At 37.1% G+C, this 12612-nt stretch overlaps 2 pseudogenes; both read right to left on the bottom strand.

Moving 5' to 3' along the window:
* Positions 1-1770: 1770 nt before the first annotated feature.
* LOC105810483 lies at positions 1771-3548 on the bottom strand (annotated as a pseudogene).
* A 13-nt stretch (positions 3549-3561) lies between these two features.
* LOC105810485 lies at positions 3562-11806 on the bottom strand (annotated as a pseudogene).
* Between the last annotated feature and the right edge of the window lie 806 nt (positions 11807-12612).

Below are 12612 nucleotides of genomic sequence, written 5' to 3' on the forward strand. Positions count from 1 at the left end.
TGCCAACTGACTACCACTTTTTCCAGGCTTTGTACCACTTCTCGCAAGGAAAAATATTCAATTCTCAACAAACTGTGGGAAATGTCTTTTGTGATTTCGTTCCCATTCTCTCTCCAGGCTTCTTTGCTGCTGGCATAAAAAAGCTACCATTAAGATGGCAAAACTGTGTCTGTAGTTTAGGCACATACCTTGATTAATTATACTGATTCTTGTTTGAGATATAATAAACTACACTTTTGATTCAAAATCAGGCATTTCATACTTAATGACCTATATTTATTTCTTGCAGTTCTGGAGACTGGAAAGTGCAAGATCGAGATGCCAGCAGATTTGCTGTCTGGTATGGACCCACTTTCTCATAGATAATAACTTCTTGCAATGTCCTCACATGGTGGAAGGAGAAGGAGGTCTTTCTTGGGCCTCTTTAAAAAATGCTAATCTCATTCATGAGGGCTGTGTTCCCATGACCTAATAACCTTTCAAAAGCCACAGCCCCTAAGAGCATTACATTTGTAATTAGGTTCCAATATATGGATTTTGAGGGATACAAACATTTAGATGAGAGAATTCTGCACCTGGCTCCCAATGTTCATGTCTTTCTGCTGTGCAAAATGTATTCATTCCATCCCAAAAGCCACAATAGCCTTGATTCATACCAACATCAACTCAAAAATCTAAAATTTAAAGTGTCATCTAAATATCATCTAAATCAGATATGGATGAAACTCAAGTTACAATTTATTTTGAGGCAAATAATCCTTTAGCTGTGAGCCTGTGAAATCAAACAAGTTATGTGCTTCCAAAATACAATGATGAAATAAGTATAGAATAGACATTCCCATTCCAATAGGGAGAAATAAAGAAGATACAGGTAATACATCACAAGTAAGCCTGAAACCCAATAGGGCAGACAACATTAAATCTTAAGGATTAAGAGTAATCATCTTTGACTCAGTGTCCTGCATTCCAGATATACTGGGGCAGGGGTTGGGCCTTCAGGGCTCTGGGTAGTCCTGTCCCCATGATACTTCACTGAGCACAGCCCATGCTGAAGCTCTCACAGGTTTTAGTCAGGTGCCTGTGGCTAGGCTGGGCTGGAATCACATGCTGGTGGTTCTACCAGTCTGGGATCTCAGGGGTGGTCCTACCCCTATGGCTCCACTAAGCATTGTCTTAATAGGGACTCACTGCAGTGACCCTGCTCTTGCAATGGCCCTCTCCCTGAGTCCCACATCTTGGGCTCCAGCAGCTCCATCCTTCAAAATCTAGGTGGAGACAGCTATGCCCCCACAGTTTGTATGTTCTCCTTGCCAGTGGAAATGGCATTGTGCAGATGCCATCAGGGCTAACTGCCCATGCCCTCTGCAGAAGCAGTCATCACAGTCCATGGTACACCTGGGCCAGCTGAAGCAGGCCTAGGTTGCCAAGGAGTACAGCACTGGAATGCAGAGATTGGAGCCTTGAGGAAGCACCAGCAGGAAGTGCTCAGGTCCCAGGGCTGCCCACAGTCTCTCCTTTAAAATCATCTGCACCCTAGTCCTTTGCATTCTGGGACTGTAATGGGAGTGGTAGCCATAATGGTCTTCAAAATGCCTTCAGGGTCATTCTTCCATTGTCTTGATGAGTAAAACCTGGCCCATTCATACTAATCTCCGTATCAAATCATCACTTGGCTACATCCTAAATGTTAAGTGAAGAATTACTGTACTTTGGAAGCTGGAAGACCCCAGCTGCTTTCTACCAGATTAGCTGGAAAATAGGAAGAACAAATTAAATGTAGTCATTTTCAACTGGCTCTCCACTGACATTACAACATTAGATTAAAATTGCAACCAGGAAAAGATAAATGCTTGAGGTGATGGGTATCTCGATTGTCCTTACATGATCATTACACATTATATGCTTATATCAAAATATCACATGTGCTGCATAAACATGGACAACTATTATGTAACCATAACTAAAAATAATTTTTTTAAAAAAATTATCACCACTTGCTCACACCCATCTTCATCTGATGCATTCCTGAAATTTTTTCTCTTATTGTTCCCACACAGATGCTGCAGACAGCTGCCCTTTCCCTCAAGGAGCATAGATACAACTTTCTTCATTATCTTCAATGTTATATCAGGCAAAGCTATTGGGCTCTTCTGCCCATAGTGATCTCAGCCAAGGGAAGTGAGAAATCGTGGAATATGGAGCTCTATCCACAACACATCCTAAAATATAGATTCCTCTCTTCCAGGAGTATGTGGGGGTACTAGAAGTAAAGTCACCTTCATTTCACGTGGTTTCAGGGGAGGATTCATACTGAATGAGTTCTTGATTGATCTCTGCTGTAGTGTCCATCCAGCTGCAAATCTGCTGAATGTTCTAGGCATGGGTATATAGACGCAATGCCAAACCTGGGCGGGAGGCATCCTTCGTCCCTGGCCTAGTACCTAATTCATATTCAGTTTCTTGTATTGTCAAACTGACATTCAGTTTCTTGCATAGTCAAATTGGTTTACAATTTTACATTTTCTACTTTTAAATGTTTCAGTATCTTGCATCTGGTAGCATGGATGAACATCATTTGGGGACAGTCTTATAGCACTAGATCTGTTAGTCTATAGTTGGTCATAGTGACTACAACATGATTTTTGAATTTTAATGCAAAGATCTATGCATGATCATCCTCTATCATAGGATCACTGATACTGGTGGACTTGTATGCCATATGCTTCTGCTTCATGGCATGATGTGGCTTTGTTTTGGCAACCTCTGACAATTTCCTGCACTTTACTGACTCTCCATTTTTTTCTTCATGTTCGGAATAACATCAAACACCATTCTTAGGATTCCAGGCTTTTTGGAATTCTAGGCTATCTTCATCACCATCACTCTGAATTGTGAACAGTAATAGAGGTTGTTTTACTACACACCACTGGGTCCTGCTTATTCCTTATCAACATCTGCAAGAGTGACTGCATAACTGTGAGCTGGAATATCATTTCTACTCTCTGCCAGCACCACTCTATCTTCCTGCATCAAATCTTCCATTTTGTTAAGTATGTCAGCTACAAACGGCTGCTGTCCTGGCTGCAGATCCTGCTGAAGGTCATTCTCTTCCTCTGAGTTATCTGGGTGATGCGATTGTTGTTGTGGCTGTTTGCATTATTATTATGGGCATTATTATCATTGTCGTTGTTGGAGTCCAAGTTGCTAATAGGGGCTGAGAAAACCCCAATTCCTGTGCCTGTGCTCAAACCAACTCCAACACAGCCCATAAGTGATTCACAAAACATCTGGTCCAGTGAAATAAACTCCAAGCTGGACAATTCAATAAACTGGCCAAAGAAGTCAAGCTCCAAAGTACAGCACCGTGCTAGGTTGATATTAACCAATCAATTCCATCTTGAGGGGTCAGACATCCAATCGTATGGGTTATATAGATGAAGCAATTATAAATTACAGATAATTGACACAGGAAAAACTTCATTGAGTACCTTCATCCTTATGTCAGTGATGACACTGGGATTTTCTACCATATCAGTCAAACCATACATTACCAGATGTGCATCAGCCATGGTTCAGTGAGAACTCATCTACACATCCCAGATAGATGGTTTCAAACTGGGGGAACTCCAACTTTTCCACCTTTAGGGCAGAAAAGACACCATCTTTGGTTAGAGAAGGCTGGATCCAAACTTCATATAACCTACAGGCAGCAGTGATAAAATGAGGTAACTAAGTTCTATTTCAAGAGCATTTTTGCAAGATCCCCAAACAATAGTGTAGTACAAATTTCTAAAACCAGCTAATCTCCAACTCTCTCCAATTACATATTAGATTAAACCTTCAAGGAAAAGAACTTGAACCATTTCTAAGTGTTCTAAATTTCCAACGGAGGCTAAGTCTGTTACTAAAGGGACATATTTCCAGGAATTTGTGGGTTCTGTGCAGTTTCTCATGATGAAAGTTCTTAAGCGGATGCAGAGACAGTCTTTATAAGGCTGTGGTTTAGTTGAGTCTTATCCACTTCATATAAAGGTATCTTAGGATTGGGCTACAAACGATTTCAGAAACATTTATCCCAACTAGAGGTAAAGTTTGCATTTTGGCTCCCATAGGAGTTTTCAGTTTCTTTTCAGGAGGAATTGGAAATGCTCCATTACAATTACAAAATTTCCCCCAAATATGAACATGTAGCATATATGTCTAAATGAATTCTATCAACTCCAAATGATAGTTTTCCATGACCACTAAGTTTGAACATACCTGCAAAGCTTCTAGGACTCCTAGAATGATAATAGCCTCATAGTTAGGTACTCTTCATCTCTCAAGATATCTAGGGTGAAGACCATTTAGCTGTTTGATGTCTGGCATCTTCTCCAACAGTGTTAGAAAACTGGAATCTGTGAAGCCACTTGGCAGGTATTCCCAAGACTGCCCTGCACAGAGATCCATAGCCTTCACAACTCTCAGATACAGAATTGTTGCTTCCTTTAGTTCTGGGAAAGACATCCGATACACGTGATGTCCTGAAGAGGAAGTTACCTAAAAAATAAGGCAAAGCACTTCACATGAAAGTTGATTTATACAGGCCTTTGGTTCATCTGATATTGTTTCCATGAGGATTTCATTATTCATGACACATATTTTAACACTTGTCTTTCTTGGCCCTGTTGCTGCATTGTCTCCAGTATCTAAGAGCGAATCTCCCCTCTTGGTTATTTGAGTGTGAAGCACCAATGCTGACCTTCACAATCTGTTGTTGTGGTTGAGAGGGAGGGAGAAATGCAACAGACACTTCTAGCAGCCCCCACCAACTTGGTGCCAGGAATTGGCAAATTTAATATTAATATATCTAGAATGCAAAGAATTTTTAAGAACTGGTAATATGAACTTTTGCTAAGGGAAAAATCTATGCACACAATTATGGGGGGCAGTGTTTTAGAAATAAAATTGGATTGGACAAGAAATTAAATCTTCAAAATATTTACTGTTTTCCTACTCGTATTTACATGAGTATTTCAAACAAAATGAGTCATTGCTATAATAAATCATAAATCTCTTCAAATACTACGTAGATTTGGTTCTAAAATTCATTTTAAGTCATTTAAGCCACTAGCAATCTGTGCTAAAGTGTTTTTAAATGAGATTATGCATATTTTTAATATTTTGGGAAGAAAACAGCATAAAATTTGTAATAATGAATGGAAAATTCAAGGTGCTTATGAAAACAGCTATAATATATTAAACTCTATTTTGTCTTCTTAAATAGGCTATATATACTTAAATGCACTAGAACATTTACCCCCTGAACACAGAGGTTTATCTCTGTCGAGTTTACTGCTAATTTTCATTGCTAGAACAGTTTCTGGCATCAAATAATCACTCAATAAATATTAGTTAAATTTAATGTTTTCAAAGTAAATACAGCTCCCAAGAAATGACTTTAGAGTTACTTCTTTTTTTTAGCCATGACTTGGAATTACCATAGCATTTAGCCAGAATACTTAAATTGGTTGGGAAATAGGAGAGTTTCCTCTTACATTCAATGGTGTCAGCTTGCAATTTTTTATCTTAAACCACTGGGATTTTTGTCTGCTGGTTTGTTTTGTTTTATCCCTTCCTAGACTCTGAGATATCCATTTTTGATGTTCTCAGTGAATCTTCCTGGCAATGTCAATAATTATCTTTGCTGCCCCGAAATATCTTTAGAGGTCATAACCCCAGGGACCGTGCCATTTCCCCTCCTATCCCTAGTGCCAAACTTGGGTCATAGTAGACGATCCATGAACATAGTTCAGTTAAGTAACAACAAATATTATCTTTGGGGGACAAAGACTATCGATATAAGTCATTCTTGCTTTCATTTAGCAAAATACTCTAATATTGGCTCTTTGTTTTGTTTTATGTCCTTTTCAAAAGGTTTTTTTTTTTTTTTAAATGTGTCCCTTCTATGTATCTGAAAGAATGGGGGAGAAAAGTTTTCCCCCATATTTCTACAAATAAGTGAAGCTATTATAAAACATTTCCAAATTTGATTAGAATAAAAAGGTGTTAGATTTACAATGATACTTCTGTTTGGAACTGGCCCAGATGAAATCACACGTAATCCTGTTTTGAACGAATGCATTTTATGAAAATAATAATAACTAGACACATAACCATTGAGAAGATACTACCTTCTTAACCCATAATAGAGCTTATTTCTTTACTGACAAGTGTTTCAACTTGGTACCATTATTCTGTTCACGTAAATGAAAATCTTTGCAAAAAAAAATTATATTTATGAATTCAGTATTAGAATAAAATCCCATTTTAAGACATTTTAAACATTGGCTAATGCTACTTAAATCAGGCAGACTGCAATATCTTCAGCCTCATAGACTTATTACAGAAAATTTAGATCTCTTGAGTTAACTCTCAATTCTTAGCCTTTCCCTCTTTCCTTCCTCTCAGGTGAAATTTTTGAGGATGTGCACATGTGTATGAACACGCAGAAGAAAGAAAAAGAGACAGAGAAAGAGAGAGAGACAGAGAGAGAGGGATGAAGATTTGAATGGTCCAAATTGTTCAGATGTCCACATTTCAGCCAGTCAACTCTTGTCTTGGGGCAGGATCACAGAGTGAAAACATGTGGCCTGGTAATAGTAGCTAATATTTGTTGATCATGTGCTGCACATCAGGCACTGTTCTAAGCACTCTCTATTTATTATCTTATTCAAGCCTCTCAATGACCCTAGGATCTCTTTTCTAATTTCCTATTTTACATATAAATAAACTGAAATGCTGATACAATAAGAAAATCATCCAAAGTTGCACAGTCTTAAGTAATAAAGCTGCTATTTTAACAAAGATAATCTGATTCCAGAGATCATGTACTAACCACCACACTCTGCTGAATCCATGGTAAGGGCACGTTGGCACAAGAGATGGGTCAAGCATATTCCACAATAAGTGTCCTAGGTGATAAGTATCCTTTATCACCTAGGAAAATGAAAAATAATCAAAACCTCAGATTCAGGTAACACCTTATGTTAATACACAATGACCTTAGAGATTTCCAAAGTGGCTACAGATTCAATGCAATCCCTATCAAAATACTAATGACAATCTTCACAGATATAGAAAAAACAATCCTAAAATTTTTATGGAACCACAAAAGACCCCAAATAGTCAAAGCAGTCTTGAGCGAAAAGAGCAAAAATAGAAGCATCATGCTGCCTGACTTCAAAATGTACTATAAAGCTATAGTAACCAAAACAGGATGGTATTGGCATAAAAACAAACACATAGACCAATAGAACAGAATAAAGAATCCAGAAATGAATCCACATGCTTACAGCCTATATTTGACAAAGGTGCCAAGAACATACAATGGAGGAAGGACAGTCACTTCAATAAATGATGCTAAGAAAACTGGATATTCACATGCAGAAGAAAAAAAGTTAGACTCCTATCTCTAACCATATAAAAAATCTATGCAAAATGGATTAAAAACATAGATGTAAGACCTGAAACAATACAACTACTAGAAGAAATCATAGGGGAAATGCTTCACATTGGTCTGGGCAAGAATTTTTTAGATAAGACCCTAAAAGCACAGGCAACAAAAGCAAACATTGACAAATGAAATTACATTTACCAAAAACCTTCTGTACAGCAAGAGACACAACCAAAAGAGTGAAAAGACAACATACAGAATGGGAGAAAATATTTGTAAATTATGTATCTGATAGGGGGTTAATATATACAATATAAAAGGAACTCAAAAACAATAATAATCTGATTTTAAAAATGGTTAAAAGATCTGATCTGAATAGACATTTCTTGAAAGAAGACTTGCAAAAAATGTCCAACATTACTAATCAATAGAAAAATGAAAATCAAAACCTCAATGAAATATCACCTCACAGCTGTTAGAATGGCTATTATCAAAAAGACCAAAAAAATAGAAAATGTTGGCATGAATGTGGAAAATGTGGAGAGAGTGAAACTCTCATATACACTGTTAGTGGGAATGTAAATTAATATAGCCATTATGGTAAACAGTATGGGGGTTCCTCAAAAAATTAAAAGTAGAACTGCTATACAATCCAGCAATCCCACTACTGGATATATGTCTAAAAGTGATGAAATCAGTATGTTGATGAGGTAACCACACGCCATGTTTATTGCAGTATTAGTCACATAGCCAAGATATGGAACCAACCTAAGTGTCCATCAATAGATGAATAGATAAAGAAAATGTGGTGTATACATATACAATGGATTAGTATTTGTCCATAAAAAAGAGTAAAATCCTGTCATTTGTGGCAACATGGATGAACCAGAAGGATGCTATGTTAAGGGAAATAAGCCAGACACAGAAAGACAAATACCACATGATCTCACTCATATGTGGCATCTGAAGAAGATGATCTCCTAACAGTAGAGTAGAATAGTGCTTACCGGAGGCTGGGGAGAGCAGGGGAGATGAAAGGATAAGAAGATATTGGTTAATGGATACAAAGTTACAATTAAATAGGAGAAATAAGTTTAGGTGTTGTATTGCACAATAGGTTGAGTGTGGATAACAGTATTGTACTGTATATTTCAAAATAGCTAGAAGAGAGAATTTTTAATATTCTCACCAGAAAGAAATGATAAGTGTATGAGGTGACGGATATACCAAATACCCTGATTTGATTTTTACACAATGTGTGTATGTATCAAAACATTATACCACACCCAATAAATATGTACAATTATTATGTGTCAATAAAAAAATTTGAAATTAAAAAAATAAAAGAGGTTGAGGAGAGAATATTCTATTTATACTGGACAGTGTATCTTTGGGGTCCCAAGAGAACATACACCTGATGGATCAAAGAAGTTACGTATCGATAGCAGCTGGGACCACTATTGGGGTGGTTAAGGAAATAACAGGAGACCGTTACCAAGAAAACAAAAGTGAGAAGACTGATGCAGACACCTGAAATGCAATGAGGCCCTGCCATATGGGCATTCCCAGAATCATTGCAGGTTTGAAGTCCTGGCTTGGCAAATGACATCACAAGTCCTTTAAACGCTTTTATATATAGTCATTTTCACTTTACACATTTTGTTGTTTTCTCCAGAAATTTTATATTCAATATCAAGTAATATATCTCATTCATTCATATGAAATGTTTTGTTACCTAACTAATAAAGATTAACATTCAGGAATTTTATAACATCAGGGGCTTGGTAAACAGTATATATCATTGGGGGGATTTATGGCAAAAACTACCCCAACATGGTCTCTAAGTCATATTTCAAGGAACAAATCTTCAGCCAATCTCCACCCTTACTTTTTATGCACCATATGGTCTTAAAATGATGTGATTAAATCTAGGAAAGTTAAACATTACTTCCATAATGGAAATGTTGACAGTTATCTTTCTTATTGCAATCTTTGCAATTTCAGGTTAACTCTTCAGTTAATAATATCTTTGTGTGGAATAAAGGTTTCTTAGAGAAAAGCTGTTCTGAAGGTTACATGTATTATTTTTTAATACCTCTCAGCCTCTCAGAGCTCTCCTGGCAATCACTGTAATATAAAATATGGATTTCACAAACAAAAGCAGAAACTCAAACTCATTTTTTTCTTTTTGAATTAGTTCTGCCAAGTCCTTGATGCCTGCTATAGAAAAAAGAAATCTATGTTTTCCTTATGAGAGCTATCAGTTCAGCCCCTCCATTCAGAAGCCCTTTCCTCCATGGTTGCGTTTTCTCATAGAATAAAAGATGAAACTAATGTTTCATCAAAATATCAGAACATAATTTTAAATCATTGTAAATAGGTTGGTAGTGCTAAGGAATGAAAGAGTGAAAGGTTAGATGTTAAATAATTTTTTTTATTTCTTAACCTCTTGCTTGTTGAAAATCGAATGCACTTTTTTTTTTTACCTCATTAAAGTTTCATCCATCTATCCATTCATTCATTCATTCCTACTTTCTACAAGCACGAAGTAAGCATCTTCTGCATGTTAATTCCACCCTGTAAACTACAAAAGCAAAGAAGATAAGCACTTAACTAAAAGTAGCCTAAAGCAATCATTTATAAGACAGAAGTATATACCACAACCCAGAAGAACCATGAAGTAGGACTTGAGGGTAGAGGCAGATTTTACTATATGGTAACAAAGAAAGCAAGCGAGTTTCTCTTTCCCCATATCCAACAATTATCTTCATCCAATGACACATAAGTGTTTAATATAAGCAGGCTATCAAAGTGAATACATATAAGGGAGGTTTTAAAACTAAAGTTCAAAACAAACTAAAAACAAAAATAGTAAATTAAAAAGTATGTCTTTATTAATTCTTTCATGAAGGTCATGTTTGAGATTATCATCATGAAAGAAATCCAACATACTTACCCACACTCCACATTATGTACTTGCAATTAGGTAAATAGCTATACATGTAGCTATTAACAGTCACAATTTTTTTCAAAGTACTACATATGCATTTAACAAATATTTAGTGAGTGCCAAGCACCATGCTAGATGTTGAACATATCATTTTGGAAACTAACATTTATGACAGTAGTTTCATGAGTTGTTGTTTCAGGGAGAAAGTGAATCCCTTCTAGATAATTGAATTTAAAGCATAGAAAACAATTTGTTGATTGTTGTCATATATATGGCAGTGAGTAAAGATCAAATTGAATTTTTTTCTGTTTTCTATTTGTTATGCCTACATAATATTTCTCCCTAAACTTCATGGTATGGAAACAGTATATTTAAGCCTTTAGGTTTTTAGACACTTTTGACATAATGAGCCTTAACTTGACCAATTAGCCTTTTATTTTTTCAAGTTAATACCATTCACCATAATGCACTCAGTAGCACAAAGACACAAATCTCCCTGAAGATAGTAAACACTTTTGCATAATACAAAACAAACGTGGTGATCATAAACACACAAGCCTCAATGAAGAGACTAGGAATAAGGCTGATACATTTCACAATAGGCTTCTGTTGTACTAATAATATATTTTTTAATTGTCTTTAGGAGAGATGGGGCCAGAACACATCCCCATAAATTAGGTTGCTGCAATTTTTCTTTAAGAGATTTGATGCTTCCATTGTTTGTCACTCATCCTGGACAATTAAGACCCTGAAGGCTGAGCGCGGTGGCTCACGCCTGTAATCCTAGCACTCTGGGAGGCCGAGGCGGATGGATCGCTCAAGGTCAGGAGTTTGAGACCAGCCTGAGCAAGAGCGAGACCCTGTCTCTACTAAAAATAGAAAGAAATTATCTGGACAACTAAAAAAATATATATAGAAAAAATTAGCCGGGCATGGTGGCACATGCCTGTAGTCCCCGCTACTCGGGAGGCTGAGGCAGGAGGATCGCTTGAGCCAGGAGTTTGAGGTTGCTATGAGCTAGGCTGATGACACGTCCCTCTAGCCAGGGCAACAGAGTCAGACTCTGTCTCAAAAAAAAAAAAAAAAAAAGACCCTGAGTTGGCTGGCCTTTTTAAAAGCTGGGGGAGAAAATTGCTCCCTGGGTCTGCGTGGAAGCAAAGGATGGAAAAGAGAAAGGAAGCCTTCTAAATTCCAAGTGGTTCTAGATATCAAAGGATTAGGGGGTAGTGTTGTCTTCCCTAAACTACACAGAACTGATATAAACCAAAGAACTGCTCCAGCAAGAGACCACAGGACAAGTCCTTGGCAGTAGGTTTTGGTTAACTTATTTAGGTCCCTGCCATTTACCTACCTTCTGCTTTGTTAAAGTCAACGCTGGTTTCAGTTTGGCTGTAGAGAGCTGGAGTTGGGATAATTCCCATGCACTGAGTTTCTTCCCCAGACAGCCAGATGGAGACATGGCAGTTGTAGTTGAAGAGAGTACAGGGTCTACCATATCAACCACATCGGAAGCTGAGGTTAGGATACTGTGGCAAGAGGAGGAAAGAGGAGTGAAGTGATGTGAGGATTCACAGGATTCATCCTGAATTCAACTGAGGCCCTAGAATATTCGCTGACATGGCCAGCAGACACCTTGGGGGTGAGCTGTATTGAATTTATCCTCTTTAGTTCAGGCAATATAATTCTAAAATAAAAATTAAATGTTGTGACATTTTGTAATCCCTAGTTGAAGAAGACTGGGATATAGGGTTTCTCAGGCAATTTGTGCCTTTTTACTTGGTAAGTTTTGCACAGCACAGCTGTAGAAGGTGTCATTTACATCACAGCTTACTCCAATGGTGCTCTCTGGAATTATCCGCATATATCTGTTCAATGACTTTATCAAATAGCAGCGTTTGGTTTCCAGCTTTATGTGCATCAGTTCTTCCTTATATACAGTATTTAATTTAATGCACTATATATCTTATCTCTAACTTCTTGGGAAACATTTGAATTCAGTTTCTTAGATTTTCCATTCTACTATTGGCAATCTGTCTTCACAAGCCATATAGACCTCTTAGGAATACAAATCACTTTAAAAAAAAAAAAAAACTATCATCAGCTTACAAAATCCAAAATTGAGTATACATTTTGCCAGCACTGCTATTTCATGGGAAATTATATTTGCCATTTTCTTATTTTTACTTTCCATTTTCTATCTTTCATTATCTTCTGATGGCTCTGAAAT

The sequence above is a fragment of the Propithecus coquereli genome, unplaced genomic scaffold, assembly GCF_000956105.1.
Source record: "Propithecus coquereli isolate 6110/MARCELLA unplaced genomic scaffold, Pcoq_1.0 Scaffold213, whole genome shotgun sequence".
Lineage (NCBI taxonomy): Eukaryota > Metazoa > Chordata > Mammalia > Primates > Indriidae > Propithecus > Propithecus coquereli.